The following is a 7,157-nucleotide window of genomic DNA, read 5'->3' as shown; positions in this document are numbered from 1 at the left end:
GGCGGGAAAGCGACCGGCGGCGCTAGAGATGAAGGGTCGAGTCCGGTGAGTCCATTCTTTCGCGAGTTTGGATCCTTGGGCTCCTCAGCAGAGTTTGACTGAAGAAAGTTGCGAACGGAGAGACTTTGGTGGAGCATTATTGGTAGAGTGGTGTTCTGACTGCTGTTGGATTTTCAAAATCTTTGCCCATGACATTCAAGGCACCACTCTCATTTTTCTTAACAAGGTGACTTCTTCCTCCGTTCCCTGCTCGAGCTGTGGGGTGTAAGAGTGGGATAAATAAAAAGGTTTCTCTCTGCAGTTGTAAATATCATCACAAACGCGTGTTTTAAAAATTCCGGCTTCAGTTTTGAACCCGGACCAGTAAGATTTCAAGGGTCAACCTTATTAGGACCCCCGTCCTTGCATGCTCCCTACCTTCTTAACCTCACCCGCCACCCAGCTCCCTGATCCCCAGCGGGGGAGGGAGTCGCCGTAGCCTCCTGGCTGGTGTCCACAGGACAAAACAAAACTTTGTCCTGTAACCCAGCTACTCAGCAGGCTGAGGTGAGAGGATCCCAAGTTCAAGGCCAGGCTGGGCAATTTTTGCAAGACGCTTTCAAAATAACATTTTTTTTAAAAGGTTAAGGATGTATCTCGGTTGTAGAGAATTTGCCTGGCCTGTGCCAGGCCCGGGTTCCAGGCCCGGTACCAAACCTAACCAGACAACAAAAGCATTCATTTTAGTACTACCGTGGTTGAAATCCTGCAGGTATTTTGGAAGGCTTGGCTAAGTGACTCTGGTTAACACTGCCTGTACTATCCCTACCAAACATTCTCGAGCTGTCCGTCCCACTCGGACAAGGCTTTCCTTCCTGTCATGGAAAGTCCAGACACCTTTCTGTTGTCGGATAGTTCCTTTGGAAATGGCTCCCCAGTTAAAAGCACTTCAGGTCCTTCTTGTCTTGAGCAAAGAATTGGGCGAGAGAAACCGAAAATAGTGCCAAAACTTTGTTTGAAAGGTGAAGCGGTATAGGAAAAACTAGTTCTGCAGAGTGAACTTGGGTGAAACAAAGACAGGAAAGGATAAAAGCAAAAATAAAAAGACACCCTGAGTCTGTAATGATGGCAGTAGTGAACTCAGAAATAAGCAAGGTTACTTTCCCATCTGCAACTTCCTGTCCTATGTCTTTCCTTCCAGCCTTCCTCTGTTATAGCTCAAATTTGCTTTTAACGGAAACAGGGGTGTATTTTTTAACCTTCAGGCCTGGATCCTGAATTTGAACAACTAGTTCCTTCTTCCATGCTTGTATGTGTGTTTGTGTGAGCACGTGTGAGAGCACACATACATGTGTATCTATGAAAGATGGACAACACTTCTAGGATGCAATACACCGTGTGTAACGTTTTGAAATTCTTGGGCCAGGGATGTAGCTCTGTGGCAGAACATACACACAAGCCCCTAGGTTTGATAGGTTTGATACCCAACTGTTAAGGTTGATAGACTGTGTCAACTTGAGGAGTCTAGAAGCTTGGCTAAGTGACTCAGCAGTTCTACATCCTGGGACTGGGCACAGAGATAGTGTGGGCCTGGGCGGATAGCCCATATACAATATAAGGAGGGAAAAGAGGCTTGCTTCCCGCCGCCCCCCTGCCCTTTTTGCTCTTCCTGCTTTTACTGTTTCTTGTGGCCATGAAGTGTTACTCTCTACCTTGTGCTGCTCTGCCTTGGAGCCAGCTGAATATGGACTGAACCTCCACAAACTGTGAGCTAGATAAATTTCCTTAATTCTGGGCGTCAGGTATTTTCTCTCAGCTGGAAGAGAAAAGTAACTGAGACCCCAACATAAAAAGAAAAAAAAAAACTTCTGGAGGAATTATCCCAGAGAAATGCAAACCATCTACAGGTCTTATTAAAGCCTTAGTTTACTGCATTAACAATATCACCCTCTCACTTTACAAAGGCCTAAATGACATCTTATATCTCTTTCAGAGTTTCTCTGCAAGGACCTCCTTTGGACATAAAAGTTTAGTCTATTGCTCCATTTCACTCCTGATGTATTCTTTTCCAATTAAGCATTGTTCTCAAGCACCTTAGACTCTTAAAAGTATTCATTTTTCTCCCAGAGTAGTACTCTGGTCCTGAGAGGATTCTGAGAAATACAGATTAGCTTACATTAGTCTATTTTTTCATCCTCTTCTCTCCACTCCCCTCCCCCGCTCCAGTGATTTCAGTTACCAGCTGTCCATCTGTATTGCTGCTATGCTACAAAGACATTTGCCACCTGGATCTCTTTCCTGATCTTTAGGCTCAATAAAATTGTTGAAAAGATCTCAATGGTGATGTTTTTCTTCTGTTATGTTGTGAATGGTTTTATAAAGTAGTAAACTTTTCTCATGTTCACTTGGATATTACAAGAAAAATGCAGTATCTGTAATACCCACTCACATATCACTCCATAATTGACTGGCTCCAAGGCAGGATGGCATGGCACAGCAGCTTAATGGAGGAGAGCCACTTGTGGCATGGAAGACCGGAAGCAAAGAATGAAGGGAGGGGCCAAGAAGGGAGATAGAGTATAACCTTCTGGGTCATGCACACAGAGACCTGACTTTTCCCATCAGGACCCACCTTCTAACAGCAAATCAGCTATAACCCCATATTATCCAGTGTCCTTCCAAAGGTCCCACCTATGATGGCATGAGGCTTTCAGGAGATATCGGATGATGTCCACTATTACAGATTGCCCTAAAACAATGTTTAGCACAACCAATGAAAATACTTTCAAAATGGACTGTACTGAACTTTAGATATTAACCATAACACTTACCATTTAGTATGAAGGTAATTTTATGAATTCTACCCTTTACATTCTTCTGTGGCATTTCATTATGGTATTATGCAGTAGGATGGACCACTTAGACACTTTCAAGTGCATTCTCTTTGTCAGATACAGAGATTGTAAGGATTTCTGTGAAATCTAGAGTTTAAAAAAATAATCTGAAAGCAATTGATATGGAGCAATAAAATACGGTAATTAATGGAATAGACAAGCCACCCCAGAATCTAGGACTGAGGTGGCTGTTTGCATTTGACTGAGCTGATCTTCCTATGTGAAAATACTGCAGCACTCAGGAGGCTGAGGCAGGAGGATCGTTGCGCGTTCAAGACCAGCCTGGGCTACAAAGTGAGTTCACGGCCGGCCTGAACTGCACAGCGAGACCCTGTCTCAAAAAGACAAAAAAAAAAAAAAATGCTGCTAACCTAAGTGAAAGTGATCATCTTTGTGCTGTATTTTTTGGAATTCAGTGTGGCATAATGCTTTGTGCACAGAGCGCAGGACAAGCAAAACTGGGTTATAAACCAACCCCTGACATTTCCAAGGATTGCATCTGTGGGTCCATTGTTTTACGTACTGTAGGACTTAATTTCAACTTTTTAACATTTTTTTTTTTATATACCAGGAATTGAACTCAAGACCTTGCACTTCCCAGGCAAGTGCTGCGCCACTGAGCTATATCTCTGATGCTCAACTTTTTAAAGTTTAAAATTAGTATATTCCAATCTCAAGCCTGGGAGTATAGCTCAACAGTAGAGTGCACACCTAGCAAGCATGAGACCCTGGGTTTAATACTCTGCAACTCTTACCTCAAAAAAATACAGAAAGAAGAAAAAAAAAATGCGTATCGATCTTACACTCCTAGGGTTGTTGTGAGAAGGAATTACAGATTATGAAATTGTCCTAAACCAGTGGTATAGCACAACCAGTGGAAATCCCTTCACAATGGACTACTGAACTGTAATACTATATATGCTAAAGATTAATTTCACAATAAGCACTTAATCTATTCACATTTTAGGGCTAGTTTTATCATTGTTGGGTGGAACTAAGCCAATTACATGTTTTAAAATTCTCTTATGAAAGAGCGTACAGTCTACACAAAAAGGAGCCTCTCATCCTATAACAGGACAGAGATACTTGCTATAACAATTCTTTTGTAAAAATAATGCAGTAACTCTAAAATGAAGCTTAAATCCTATGTAATGATCACAGTCTGTTTTATTACCATCTTAAATAAAGCATCAGCATTTACTAAATTCCTAATACCACCCTTGACATGACATTAGGGCTTAACAATGAAAATCTTCATAATTTTTGTTAAATTAGCTTGGAGATCTTTTATTTGTATCATTTTGTTGCTCCTTTAAGTGCAAAACAGCCTCAGTAATATAAAAAAGTTAATTTAGCCTGTGTACTGTAGACAGATTTTTATTAACCAAGCATACCAGTAGGACCAAAATTAATCAATACTCACTATGCATGGATATCATAATGATTAATGTGGCTCTTTTCTTGATCAGTTCACTTGTGCCTACATATATTGATCAAGTTATTGGCTGCAATGGACTGTACTGAACAGTTTTGACATGCCACATTCTCTTTGACTTGCACATATAGATTCGGTCTCAATGTCAGAAGACCCTGCCATTCAGTGAAAACTTACCGAATTTTCTAGAACCATCTAGTAGATATTTTGAGATAGTTTTGAAAAGGATGTTAACTCCATTCTTGTGGGCACCTACCAAATTTCTGCCAAAGGATCAAAAGCAGCTTGTCTAAGGACATAGTCACATTAATATGTCCCTATGGCGTTTGTTATGAAGGTTTTGGTATCTTCCATACTTCATGATCATTTATCAATTTTGGACACAGGTATTTCTCTGGTCATTGTGTTTTGTTCAGTGGACTTCAGAGTTCAGCCCATTCTACTTCCTTTTATTGCTTGCTATTTTTGAGGCGATTTCTCAACGGAAACCCCCTTTTTCTGTACAGTGTAATTACTGAAGCACATAAAGCAGTTATAGCAGGAATTTATCACTTTCAGGTGGAAATACTCCCAGCCAAATAAAAGAGTAGGAATGCCAGAAGCAATTTATAACAGGCTCACTGACATTTTGTGTTGAGAAGCTCCACCACTGCATAAGCATCAAGTCATAAATCTCTGCAAACGTGATTAAAGCAAGCAAGTGATTCTTTGAGGGGACACTATAATAAAAGAATTCTGTGATGCAAAGCAGGAAAATTCTGTTGACAAAAATCACCAAAAACAGCTGTCAGTAAAATTTACAAACAGCTTGTTTTAAATTCTGTTAGATTTCAGCAGCTGTTTGTTTGCACATAAAATGTTCATTTAGGAAATGAACATTGGCCCTCGTTTGGGTTCCATTGTGTTTCAAAATTTTGTAATCAGTTTAATCAAACTTCCTGCAATAATTTAAATTTCTTTCAAAGGACAAGTGAGAGGTAACCAGTATATTTAAGGATAACTCATAAATAATATATGTTCAATATATATGGAACTAAATGATGAATCACTACCTGCCATTATCTGTAGAAGTACTCATTAGTTACAAACTGCATTTCAGCTTTTTCTCATGCATACATACACTATTTGGGAAATTTTGCCTATTTTTTATTGTATGCCTTAATACACAATAATATCTTTTAGAGTTTAGAAGGCTGAATTAAAATTTAGTTACTGCCGGGCGTGGTGGAGCACACCTGTAATTCCAGCACTTGGAAGGTTGAGGCAGGAGGATCATTGCAAGTTCAAGACCAGCCTGGGTACAAAGTGAGCTCAAGGCCAGCCTAAGCTGCATAGTGGAACCCTGTCTCAAAAAGACAAAAAACAGAACAAAAAAATAAATTTAGTTACTATTATGAAGTCATTCTCTGTAAGAGATACTTTATTAAATCTCTCCTCAATATTATTGCATATGTCTTTATCTAGTTATTTTTCTCACTGCCCCAAAAGATATTGTACATATTTTTGATCTGTGAAATGTGAAGATAATAAAAAGTACCTCATTATTGTTGAATTGATAAACTGATATACTTAGGAAAATGCTTGTGATATGGTCAGTTTTTAGTAAATTCCAGCCCTCACTACTATACGCAAAAAACTCTATGTTCAAAAATAATAAAATGGTAGGGGCTGGAGATGTAGCTCAGTGGCACAGTGGCTGCCTGTCAAGCATGAAGTCCTGAGTTCCATTCCTGGTACCCAAAAGAAGAAGAGGGAGGGGGAGAAGGAGGAGAAAATGGTAATTCTGGTACTCACGAGGCTGAGGCAAGAAAATTACTCTGAGTGTGAGGCTAACCTGGGATATATAATGAGTTCAGGGTCAGCCTGGACTACATAGTGAGATCCTGTCTCACAAAAACCAAAATCATCATCATCATAATAATAATAAAAATGAAATCTGAGTGTGGTGGTACACATCTGTAGTCCCAACTACTTGGCAGGCTAAGGCCAGAAGATCACTTAAGTCCAGGAGTTCAAGACAAGCCTGGACAACATAGCAAGGCCTCATCTCTAAATAAATAAAAATAAAATAATAAGTATTTTTTAGATAATAAGAACCACAGTATCCTCATGGATACAGAGCTAGACAGGAATATAGTGTATTTATCTTTCAAAAATATCTATGCCCCTCAAAAACATTTGTGTGCATGTATTTGCTTTGTGCCATTTTTAGGTATTGATTTAAGAATTAATTTGGAAGATTAGGAAGTTGAGGCCAATCAAAAACCATTATCTTAAAAAGAATTACAACAACACACCCTTTCTCATTCTTAGACAAGACATACCAATGATTTTCTTTCCCAGGCTTACTTAAATCATTGAAATATATCTCACTGGTTTTAATTTCTATGAGTCTGTAGAGTCCTAACTATTGCACATTAAGATAGACACCATTATCATCACACTTGACAGATGAGGAAAAGACTCTCCAAGATTTTAAAATTTTTGTTTTGTTTTGTCTTTATGAGACAGGGTCTCATAAAGAGTTCAGGCTGGCCTTGAGCTCACTTTGTAGCCCAGGCTGGTCTCGAACTCACAAAGATCGTCCTGCCTCAGCCTCTGGAGTGCTGGGATTACAGGCGTGCGCCACCACACCCAGTTTGACTCTCCAAGTTTTTAAGTGACTTCCCAAGGACACGCCTTAAAGTAGTAGAGCAGATCCAGCTCTGCCTTACTTCAAAGCCCAAGTTTTCAGTACCTACATAACCTAGTTTTAATTAAGTTCAACCTCAAAGGACATTGTTTAAGGCTAAATCGGTTGAAATACTAGTATGCATATTAATTGTCAGCACAATTATGCACTGTAAATT

This window comes from Chinchilla lanigera, unplaced genomic scaffold, assembly GCF_000276665.1.
Source record: "Chinchilla lanigera isolate Chin_1 unplaced genomic scaffold, ChiLan1.0 scaffold00056, whole genome shotgun sequence".
NCBI classification, from domain to species: Eukaryota; Metazoa; Chordata; class Mammalia; order Rodentia; family Chinchillidae; genus Chinchilla; species Chinchilla lanigera.
This window is presented reverse-complemented; position numbering follows the sequence as displayed.